We start from the raw sequence: 12497 nt of genomic DNA on the forward strand, positions 1-12497 counted from the left end.
CATGGAAATTTCCACCTTTTTTATGCAAAACCACATCAAAAACTGAATACAAAGATCAGGCTCAATATAAGAATATTTTCTGGGATATGACATTGAAGCTACTCAAGTTTGGTATTAAAGAGACTTGCATATTGTTTCCTTTTTAATTAGAAAAATTTCTAACCCTATATGCTGCACATGATAGATCTAGACACATGATTTTCAAAGGTCCAAAAGAAATGAAAAAGTAATGCCATTTTATTCACAGCTTTGGTGTGTAGGGTAACTTTTTTGTGGGAAAGAAAATGCCATTTCCATAATAAACTTCATTGGGAGCTCATGAGTGATTACAGCTCTGAGCTAGGGAAAAAACTTGATAAAATACCTTATAGGTACTCTGAAAGTGCACCTTCAACAGTTGTCTTGACTTTTCCCTGTTACAATAGGCATTTGAAGTGACATCTGAGCTATTTATTTTCAGTAAGAAGCCAAGCACTTGTGTCAAGTAGCACCACATTCCACAGGTTGTCTCATTTAAAAGCTGTAAGTCTGGCTAGATATTGGCATGCATGATTCAAAGGGACAGAACTCAGCACTTAGCAGGGGAGGGAAAGGCATTTAGAAGATAACAGAAGTCCAGTTATGAACTGTGAAAACATAGAAACTCATTGAGGAAAATGGGAGAAGCCTATGCTTAAGGTTAGATGCATGTGCTCAAATATCTAACTGAATCAGTCGACAAAAAAAGAATAACTGCCAGGAAACATTTTAACCTGACAAGGTATTGCAAACAGCATCGTCCTCTTTTGGGATATAGTCTGTTGCTTTCATAGTACAAGCTACAGGCAGTGGAAAAAGTTATGGAATACAATGTTGGGGTGTCTTTGAATTTACTGAATTCCTTCCAGAATGCCTTATGGTGGACTATTTAGTATTCATCACCATGCTTCTGTGGAGCAACAGCTGTTAATCTTCTAAAATATACAGAAAAGAAAAAAACATCACCTCTACAAACAAGCTTATTTTGTCCTATCTTGTCATTTTTAGCTGAAAGCCCAACAGGTCACCTACAGGGGGAAATAAAATAGCTAAAACAGGAATTTACTGTCCAGTGTATCTAAGAATCAGTGAAACAAATTCACTTTTCTTCTCTTTTCAAGGTCAGACAAGATGACAAACAGTCTGTATTACACAGTTGTATCATACAGTCGGCATGCCAGACGATGAACCCATAATTCAACAAGCCCAGACTTAAGGTCGAGCACAAACACAGAGTTAAATGTGCTTCCCAGTACTTCTGAATGTTGCATTCAGTCACTGCTGCTCCCTAGGAAAACAACCAATCCCCCAGCCACACAGACAGAAACCTCCTCCTTTTCCTGCACCTCCAACCTCCCCCTCCAGGGTAACCCAAAAAACCAAAGAAATCAGAAGTATGGCAGGCAGGGGCAAGGCTGAATTTTTGTCTGTGCAATGTGGAGTTACTGAAATGTACTTAACAGCTCAGTGAGATAAATAGCACTGCTCTGGTTTTACCCTGGTACAGAAGACATGAGGGTCTAACTTCCCTTTTGTTGTTTAACTGATTTTAACAAGAGGAATTGGGAGGGGTAGAGAAGGGTTTCCAACTACTTTCTGAAAAGGTATCTTTGAAGGGAAAATGCAGTCTTCAAAAAGGAAGAAAATGGAAAGCTTTTCCTCAGTTTCCTTTCATTTCTTATCTTCCTAAAATACATATATACAGTTTGTTCCAGGAAATGTCTGAAATGCCTTCTGGTAGCTTGTACATAAACATGAAAATCTCCTTTTGAGTTCAAAGAATTTCAAATAATGACAGGGGAAGAGTTCTTGGACTGTAACATGGATGTAAACAAAGGTCACAAATCACTCTCAATAATTACAATGCATTATCATTACTTTTTGACTTTAGTCTGCTATCACATAACTGAATTAGATATGAGCAAAGCTCTACTGTGCCTCCACAGTGATCTTTTCCTGTACACTAAAACCAACAGACCCCAGCTACATTTCTCAGCCAGGAGCTAATGTTTCTGGGTACATGTTACTGCTGCTGTTTCATTTGTCAGTAAAGCCTTATTTACTCGCTTCCTGTTATTAATTATGGGAAACAGGATCTCTTCAAACTGTAGGAGAGGCTCTTTTAACTCCTGTCTAGACTTTTCAAGACAAAATATTGATGAGCCCTTTAATGTTTGTGCAGTGACACAATCTGAGCAAAAAAACCCCCATCGTTACCTCAAACAGCTTAAGGCTCCTTATCACACGTTCACAAAAAAAAATCCTTTAAATCACTCGGGCTCACATCCTTATTGTTAGTCACTGAAGTAAGGTTTCCTTTCATAGTTGGATACTTTCTTCATCTGTCACACTGATTAATTAACAGCTCACAGTATGAGCCCTGAGCTTAAATAGCCTACTGAAACGAGGAGGAGAGATCAACTTTAATATTCCATAAAAAGCTGAAGAGGAAAAATGCTTTCCTTACTATGAAGGGATCTGTCTTCTAATAATAAAAAAATTAACTAATTTCTGTTCAGTTACATTACATGAGGAGATGAAAGCACCCAGCTTGTGAAGGGAGATTGCAGGAAAGGATTAGGACAGAAGTTGGAGAAGACTTAAGCATTTTAAATTAAACTGTTGGTTGGAAACAACCAAGTCTTGAACACCAGTGAAATTATTTTCATCATCATTAAGAAAAGCCAGTTTATCAACTCATAATGAGCAAATCTATAAAAACACAGTACCACTGCCTGTAAGGATCTATGGGGAAAAGGCATGCAATTACATGAAATGGAGAGTTGCTAAACCCTTAAAGCTAAAGCTGGTTTTAGTCAAAGCATTTGTTGCTCTCTCACATACACCTCTTCCCCAAACTGTTACAGTCTGGCAATTATTTCAGGAGTTTGATTTTCAACAACTCCAAGTTCTCCCCCTTTTTAAGCCCCTCTAGTACTGCTGAGTGGGCAAAAATTACAGATGCAAGAAAAGCTGACAAATGAGTGCAAGGCCCCTCCTCTCCAGTGCCTCGACAGCCAGAGCCCCTGCCAAAACATGCCTGAAAGCTAGTGAGGAGACAAAGACACAAAGATCCCATTTTTTCAGGGAAAATAGATTTCATGTAAAAACTGCTAGGGAGAAGACTAGCACATGGGCACACATGTAATCTCAAGCACAGCATGTAATCTCAAAAAATGTTTCTTGAAACATTCATTGAAAAATGAATGTTTCAAGAAAAAGTGAAATTATATGTACTTATTGAGTAAACTCAACAAATGCAATTTGATGCACAGCTCTCTTTAAACTGCTGACTGCTACAGGGGGTAGGAGAGGGTAAGCTCCCACAACGTCAGAAAAACATTTTTAGTCATGGAGAACCCTCAGTTTAACACGATTCAAACTAAGAGTTCATGGCTGTTCCTCTAAATCATCTCCTGATTATGCCGTAGTACACAACCAAAACAAAGTAAATCCAGCTTTTTAGCTCAAATCTGTTCAACTATGTTTACTACTAAAAGATGCTTCACCCAGGGTGTTGTTAATGAAGTTGCAATGAGTTTAAAAGCCTGGCACATAGGCACATCCATGTTTTCAAGCTTTTCATAACAAGTTTACTACTTTTGTGACTGGCACTCCTCACTGAGCTGGAACAGGTCTGCCTCTGAGCAAGGAGAGCAGCAGTGAGGTGAATGCAGGCAAGCAGAGCAGGAGAAGAGCAACAACAGGATTTCTTCTTGAAACTAGTCAAAGCTGGGGGAACGTCCAATTTATGGCGGGGAAGATTCGGGACAACGCAAGAGTCTCACTAATTTAAAAATAAAAAGGATATTCACAACAGATTAGAATTATTAGAATTAGAAGATTAGAAACTATTGCTTTAAGTGTGATTCCAGTCCTTCAGGAGTCAGTGGTGAAAAAAGCTACTGTTAAAAATAATATAACCTCCCACCAGATGGGCAGTTTAGGAAGTAGAGGTGTAAAATGGAATTTTTAGTCATCAGAAAGGTTTTCAAAATGCTCCCAGTTCTGATAATTAGCGCTCATCAACATGAAGCATTCTTAAAAACTCTGCGCTTGTAATATAGTTTGTCCTATGGAAGGCTGCTTCTACAGAGGCATTCAAATTCAGCCAAAGTGTTCCAGTCTTGCAGCAGAACACTAATGCAGTATAAACAGAACATAGGAAATGTTATATAATAAACATTCTAAAAATGTGAATAATGCCCCAAATCGACAGGTTTGTGATTGAGGATAAACAACTGCTGAAAGGACTCTAAAAAGACCCTCAAGGGCCCTCTGCCTTGCAGGAAGAGCCATGGGCAGAGAGCTCAGCTCTCTGCTGGGTTCACCCTCATGTTCCCCTTGCTTCAGCCCGTGAGGATGTGGCATATTTTTGACTCTGAACCCAGGCGCTGCCTCTCTTCCCTTCTGTCTGCTCGTGAACACTGCTCTGCCAAAAGACTTAAGAAAGAAAGGGCTGGTAATCCTTTGACTAACTAATAAATCCCCTTCAGGATATCAACACTGATTGTTACACAAGGATTGGGGATAGTCCAGAACTATTTATTAAAAAAAAAAACCCAAACTAAAACCCAACCCTATTCTCCACATTACACCTGAGGAGAAGTACCAGGAACATCAGAAAACTTGAACACTGTCCATTTAGTTACAAATCCACATTTATTTTCATGAAATTTCTTTACATTCCTTTGGTTGATCCCACAATCCTCTCGCTAAGTCTAGGCATATTCTAATACTTCATAGCCAGTCAGTATCTAAATTATTTTGAGGATCTTTATGCATTTTACCATCAAACCATCACTCAGCCCCTCCTAAATGCATAGCTGTGTCCATTTGGGCTCCATTCTCAACCAGACCAAACCACCATTTTCTTTTTGTTAGTACAGAGAGATCCTAGATGTTATCTTACTGGAGAGATGAAAAAAAAGTCTTCATCTCCAAGTCTGATTCACCTACTGCCACTTTCCCCTCACTTCAAATTCTCATAAACTGACTCCCAAACTCTTCCTCTACCCCATCCACCCTGAAAGTAGAACTGCTGTACTTGTACACATAAATCAAGAATAATATGATCGCCTGATTTCCAGCAATATTCCAAGATAAAAAGAGATTTAGTTCTGAGGTCAGATTCTAGAAATGCTAAGAGAAGGGCAATATGGAAAAAAAAGAGGACCGCAGTTAATGACTTAGGTAAGAGAAACAGCAGGGAATGAAATAAGATTTATGAACAGTTATAAACATGCTTTATCTTATACAGCTGGTAAACTCATTCTTCAGAGTATCATTACAAAGTAATCTTCACAGAGAAAACTCAGGTTATAATCAGATTATAGAAAGAGTGCAGCAGTGAAAAATATTATCACTTGATTTCACACATGTTCTGTCACTCACCTAACACTATTTCTATCTAAATACTTTTAAAGATTACTTGAAAAACAAATGTTAACATTATTTCAACCAATAGAAGCTGTTGAAAGTCAACATGAAATTTTGCATCTGCGTCTAATGTCTGTCGTTGCCACAGAGCTCATTTTCATGGCCTCACCTCCAGGCAGTGTGTGGCACTGGGCTTGAAAAGGAAGGAGACTTATGTTTTCCTTGGCACTGGTACAGCATAGGTCCTTAGCATGAAATTTATTAGCATTAATGGGCATTGTGTAATTAAAGCACTGTGCTTTAATGCCCTGAGGGGTGATGGGCCTTTTTTCATGTCCTATAAAATAGACAAATAAAAAATGTGAGACTTTTTAAAGCTATTCAAAGAATTCTAACGTGCATGTTCCCCCATTAACCATAATAGAGGAGGCGTAGCTGAACAAGATGGATCCAAAATTCTCAAAATGTCTTCCATGAAACCACAAGATGGTTAATACTAGACACCAGGTTTTTTGAGAATATGCTATGTAATTACAGTATTTTGCAATGACACAAGTTCTTCAAAAAGTAATGATTAGACCATGAAAAAGTATAGATTAAAAAAAATAGATCTAATATACTGTACTTACTTGGTACTAAACCTGTTTAAAGGAGTCCAATTTAATAAAGTGGCTTTGAGAAGCAACTCAAATATTTGTTACTTGAGCCCTGGCATTTTCTTTCCTGAATGCCAAGAATTTAGAAGGCTTTGAGGATCCCATCACCTAACCCATTGCACTTCAGTGACAGGGGGAAGCATTTATGTAGTTCCTCATGTGCTTTTGAATATCACAGGCTGAGATTGGAATAAATTCAGAGCTACTAAAAAACTGCAGGAGTGGTGCAGGTTTCATTAGGATTGATGCATGTCAGTAGTAAAGATCAGGCTGTTACCTAGACCTGCATTTCAGTAGTTAAGCAGGATTAATTTTCTGTAAGACATAAAAACCAACATACACAGGTCTAGTATTTGATTTTTCAGAAACTGATCTTGCCAACACTTATCTGTAGTACTGCAAAATAATCTTGGAGCTCATTTTCTGGCAATTTTTTGTTGTTTCATATGTCTGAATGATCCTACATGAACAGCAAGTCTGAACAGCATTGGAAAAACAACACTGATGTAACTTTTTATGATGCTTAAACTATTGAAAATATAAGGCCTATTGACAGTATTGTGTCACGTCTCAATATTCTGAATAATCTAATTGCACTTAGAGCTGGCTTGAAGCAAAACTTATTTTATCTGAAAATCTGAATAAAAAGTTAGTATAGATTGTACAAAACCACTAAGACCTTTACAGTGACACTAGCGATTTTTCCTAGGGGAATGTCAAGATCAATTATTGGCTGATCGACTGGACATATCCTGAGGTATCAAACAAAATTCTTTATTTCTTTATCTTCTAGACAAATCACTACAGAGCTACAGACCAGCAATGAAGAGAGCTGAGGGCAATTTGACAAACATCATCTGTGTCGGTTCCCCAGAAGTCGACAAAACACGTGATTGGATCTCCAAGGTACATCCCAGACATGAGTTGCTGTGCCATTCAATTAGTAAATTATTAAAACAAGATGTTTTCTTCGATTACATTAAGATACTGGCAGCAGGGAGGGCTATTACCTTCCATCGAAGAGCCTGCCTTCCCAAATTATGCTGTTTATTAACACATCATTAACAATGTGCCACCTCAGCCAAATGATCAGTGGTCTCAGGTACAAAGTAAAGATCATTACAGAACTTCACCACCTGCCTCATTTGAGCAAATCAAGTAAGTACATCTGAATCACCGACTGCACAAAAATATTCAAATGCTAATTTTCATCCTCAGCTTTGTGCCTTTTTTGCCGTGCCCATAAACCTTCTTCTGAGGAATCAACAGAACCTTGTAGAGATAGAGCTAAACAGAGAAGTTCTTGAAACTAAACCATTTTTCTTTTCAAAAGAACAGGAGCCCAGGTAAATGATGCCTTTTAATACAGCACATGAAAATTTCAATTATGGAAATCATTATTCTAGGCATTATGTGCCATTTTATATTCCCAGCAGGATGTTTTTCATCTCATCAAGAGTTTCCAAGGCTGTTTAGTGCTCCTGTATATGCAAAACACATTTAAGGGCCGCCAAGAAGATCTGTTAATTAAAAAGCCAAGTGGTCAGACAGATTGGAACTTGAGGATTATAGGTAAAAGGGATGAAATGAAGGCTTGGAAATTATAATTTCTCTTTCTGTGGTAGCAGCCAAAGCAGCTGTTATAAACTGGGCAAATTAAAGATGTGGCTGACTAAGCCAGCAGTCTGGAAACAAGACATTACAAAAACATAACAGCAAGTCATCTGCACCCCACTTTTAAAAAGCCAAAAGTGCTGACCGTTTCTTTTTTACTCTCTTCCTGTTATTCTGATCTGTCACAAATATCCTCCAGCTGGTACCCTTCCAGCCCTTGTTCACCAGTTCTAGTTTCCCACCCCCATCTGAGGGAGTTAGTAGTAATTCCCAGGACTGTGGACAAATGCTCCATAGTGGGAGTAGTCAGCAAACAGAAAAGGACATGTTTAAAAGAAGAGCAGGTGAAATAACAGAGTTGAAGTTCTAAGTCTTTTTTTTTTTCATATGAGAGTTGTTCATGTAAAAACAGTCTTCTTATACTGAACAATATTGATCATTCCTTGAGAGCTGTTTCATCTGCCCAGTACAGTCAGCATCTAGCTACAGAAAGGTCTCCATTCAGAAAAGCCAGATTGCCACCACACTTTCCAGATACATTTATTAAGTGTCTTGTACTTGACTATTTTCAGAGGAAAAAAACCTAACAATACAACCCTTTTTCTTTCTATATTTTCTGGTCTGTTTTCACAAATAGTCTTAAAAGGGCTAAAAATAGTTTTTGCCATGAGCTAATGAGGCTATGCATATTTTTTCCATATCAGAAAGTGATGAAGGATCTATAAATAAGTTACTTAAAGACCCCAAAAACCATCCCAGAACAATCCTTTTTCTTTTCTCAACAGCAGATAAAGACTTCCTTTTAGAAGCAGAATAAACATTAGTTGCTTTGTTTAGACAGCTTTTAGGTCAGTGTTGCCAAGCTAGAATTTGTCTCAATTTATATTAACATAAACCTGTGGCCTATTTTTGATCTCGTTTTTACATCATGAATGAATACCTCCCAATCTATTTCCTCTATGTTTATTTGTATTCAAGACAAACTCATCATTTCAGATGTGTGGTAGATGAATTTTTAAGTGTTGCCATCTCAATACTACACTAACGATGCTGTTAATAATATTGCTGCATTGAAACGTTGCATCTGATTTGAGGCACACTCAAGCCCTCTGCAAACAATTATTCATTAAATACATTTGAAAACTGTTTATGAGATTCATACCATAAATCTTTAACAGACACAAAATTGATGCAGGCAAGCTGAGTACTCATTTTTTTATCAGAAATTAGTTTTAGGTGGCATGGGGCCTTTGTCTGATGCTTTTACCTGAAACAAATCAATTGCCATTTTGCATTTTCACACAAGTCTGAGAGCATGAGAAAACAGAAGAAGAATTCTAAAGGTTAAACCCCATATTCAGTACAGTCTCTCCCCCGCCCCTCTGTTATAGTGGGTATTTGAGGAGGTTCTTTACATCTCCTCCCACACAGTTTCTCTGCCTCATAAGCAGAAAGCAGCTGCTGGTTCTTTCATGTCTAGCGGTTAGTTGACATTTACCAATAGTTTATGGTTTTCATTCTACCTTAGCAAGGAAAAGAACTAGAATATCAGCTTTAAAGACTGAATACTAAATCCTTATATTTCTAATCCCCTCCCCACCCAAAACAGGAGGTGCCTGCAGCCAAGACTTTTGGTGGGCCTAAAGGAAGGGGCAAAACCAATCTGTGAACCAGCACAGAGAATAGGACCAATGGGTCCTGGCTTTACTGTTAAAATTCTTTCCCCTGGAAAACCCCTCAATGCAACTCTTGACCAGTAGTGCTGATTTAATTTCCCTTTCAATTCCACTTCCTAAAAAACTGCTGTGTACAATGTTGGTTACTTGACAAACAATATATGACTTGACAAACTTGGCAGCATTGTTTAGAAATGCATAAAAAGAAAGAAAAATCTTGCATTTATATCTAGGATACGATGGTAGAGATGGGAGTAAAGAGAAGGGTCTAGGATACATCACAGAAAACACTATTTTCCAGAGGAAACATACAAAGAAAGATGATATGTCCTGAAAACACTGCCTAGCACACTCATGTGAAACGTTACCCCCCCCAGTTTAACTCCCCCATCCAGGCACAAGCACACAGGCTGTGACACAGTCCTCACATCTGACTTGACTCCCAGAAAAATGCACTGATATGGCTTCGTTTAAGGTTTGTCTTTCTGAAATTTGTCTTGAAAATAATGAAAATTATCATTTGTTAAATACATGAAATTAATATATCAAAATACAGATGAAGAATAGTACTGTCCTGGCCACTGTTTCAAAAGTGGAAGGCTCTTGCTAAAATAATTTTCAGATTTCCAGGTTTTTGAACTCATAATAAACAAAATGTAGCCAGAGATACCTCTCTTTTAGGGCAAGTTTATACACAGGGGAATCAGGAAAACAGAGGTGATCTGATAAGCAAAATTTCCCCCAAATCAGAAGGTTAAAAATGCCATATTGTAGTTGTTAACAACCTGCTAAAACTCCCAGTAAACCTAAACTCAGAAGTCAATTAGCTGGTAAAACTGTGTTCATTTCATGGACTTTTTCAGGGCAGAAATACAGAGTAGAAAAACCTTTTATCTGATAATATTTACTAACAAAGAATTTTAAAGAGGTAACATTAACAGGATTGCTGTAGATGCAAAAAGGAACTTGGAACAGGCAATTACTGGATGGTTCCAAACTTTACCTAATGTGTTTAAAGCCACAAAAGTAAACTATCCCAGACAGCTCAGCACACAGACCGTGCAAAAAAATGCCAGACTGTTTTTTCCAGGTGTAGGTCAGGACATTTGAAGATATCTATGATTGAACTGGGTTTCTTCTCCCTAAATCAAGGCTTCCATGACTGAACATTATAAAGGCAGTTATAAAAGCCATACTGGCTCCCAACATCCACAGGAACTCAGTAGTGCAGCAGTTTGTTGCACACGTGTTAAACAGGCAGCACTAAAAGCTATAAAAACAGGTCAAAGCAAAATGAAAAAGTACTTGAAATGAAGAATTTCACATCGATAACAGGAAGAAAACATGGAGACAACCTTTTCTGCAGGTCAGCAAGCTAAAAGTAGTAAGGGAAAAAGCAGTTTGCAGCAATCCACACACAATAGGTCTTGAGCATTACTTCTTTTTATCAGGTATTGCACCTACAGGGCACTAGATTTTTCTAAACAGCAACCAAAGCATACTTTCAAGTCCATCCAACAAACATCTGAATGAATGACATAGCAGACTGAAATATTTCAAAGAGATCAAACATACACCAATGGCTACCTCTTGTTCCCTTGAATTAAAAGTGAAGAGCAGCTTATCTGGAAAGTAGAATCTAATTTTAAAATATCTTTTCTAAAGATAAAGGAGAAAAGCACCAATCTTTAGGCAAGGTGGGAAATCAGCTGGAGATGGACTGCAGTGTCTGTTTCTTTTTGCAAAATAGTGATTCAGAAGCACATTCAAAACCACATTTAAGTGGTAAACATTAAAACATGAAGTAATAAAAGTGAGGATCAAGGGAGCATGATCTAAGGATCACCTTTCTTCCCTCACTGATAGAAGCTTTTGGGAAAATCAGATATACCTGTAATTCAAGTACATTAAAAAAATGATCTGGAGTATCTTAACACACTTGCTTTTAGACAGATATTTGACTGATTTCAATTAGCATTTGTACTTCAAAAGAGATGATGTAAGTCAGAGCAGCTAAGATTTTTTTCATGTTTCTGTATGAATGGAAAAGAGATCTAGACACATCAGACTGTGACACAGACACATCACACACATCTTCCATAGAGAGTCACTGTGGCTTTATGAAGAGGGTTTTTTTTCCCCCTCAAACTTGTTTACTTCTGTTTGGTTTTGAATTTTTTAAAAGTCTCACATTTTCAACATTAGCTCTAGTTTTCCACTATGCATAAATAAAGTAAAATAAGTACACCTACAAGTGCACAGACAGCAAGGTGTTTCTTTGCAATACTCAGTAGAATAAACAAAAGAATTTTCCATGGCTCCAGAGCTCTTCAGCCACAGCATCCTCCTTACATACAGTTGCTTCAATTTCATTACTTAGAGCAAGCTGTATCTCTATTATACTTTTCTCATTACTGGACAACATGAGCAATGGATCTATGCATTACTCTTAAGACTGATCAGAAAATAATATTCCTTTCTCAGAGCAATAAAAAGATTTTTGAAATTTTATTATTAGACTAAAGGGAAGTATGTCTAAGTTATTTTAATTTTCTTTTGGGAAAAGGAGCTTATCATAAAAGAAAGAGGAGAAGAAAATGTAGGCAGCACGAGCACTTTCCAGATAGATAATCTGATCATCAAGACTTTCACAGAAAATATCAGAAACCCAGGTTTCCAAGCCCTTCTCCAAGACAACAGAGCTCTGACATTCTGGATGCACACCAAAACACCAGGCCATCAACCCTTCTAGGGCGGCAAGGGAGCTTTTTTTCCTTTCCTCAGACAAAAGACCTTCCCAGAAAAACTTCAATTAAAATATTTATTTTTTCAAAACCTCCTGCATTTTCCCCACAGAGGAAAAAAAAATATTAAGTTTTCAAGATTTAGTTACAGTTTTGCATAGAACTGCAATTGCAGGGGAAAACCAACAGAATGAGAAAAACAAAAAAAACTTCTATAAAGTTCTGGTAATACCTTTAATCATATTACAAGCTTAATGCATTACATTAATTTTTTAAATTAACACAGTTGGACTTTTAGATCAAACAAAGAAGGAAAAAAAAATCTACCCAACAAAAGCATGTTATAAAAACACTGCTGCTCAAAACAGGTCAAGTATTTTCTTGTGCCTGAAGACTAACAAATGGGATTT

The 12497-nt window shown here is 37.5% G+C and overlaps 1 long non-coding RNA gene across 4 annotated transcripts in view; it reads left to right on the forward strand.

The window, feature by feature from the left end:
* LOC115906580 overlaps window positions 1–12497 on the forward strand; it is a 61510-nt gene that overhangs the window by 23164 nt on the left and 25849 nt on the right. For all 4 annotated transcript variants that reach the window (XR_004060918.1, XR_004060919.1, XR_004060920.1 and 1 more), the window contains exon 2: window positions 6847–6959. This is a non-coding gene — a long non-coding RNA (uncharacterized LOC115906580). The remainder of the gene's footprint in view (window positions 1–6846; window positions 6960–12497) is intronic.

Source organism: Camarhynchus parvulus, chromosome 8, assembly GCF_901933205.1.
Source record: "Camarhynchus parvulus chromosome 8, STF_HiC, whole genome shotgun sequence".
Lineage (NCBI taxonomy): Eukaryota > Metazoa > Chordata > Aves > Passeriformes > Thraupidae > Camarhynchus > Camarhynchus parvulus.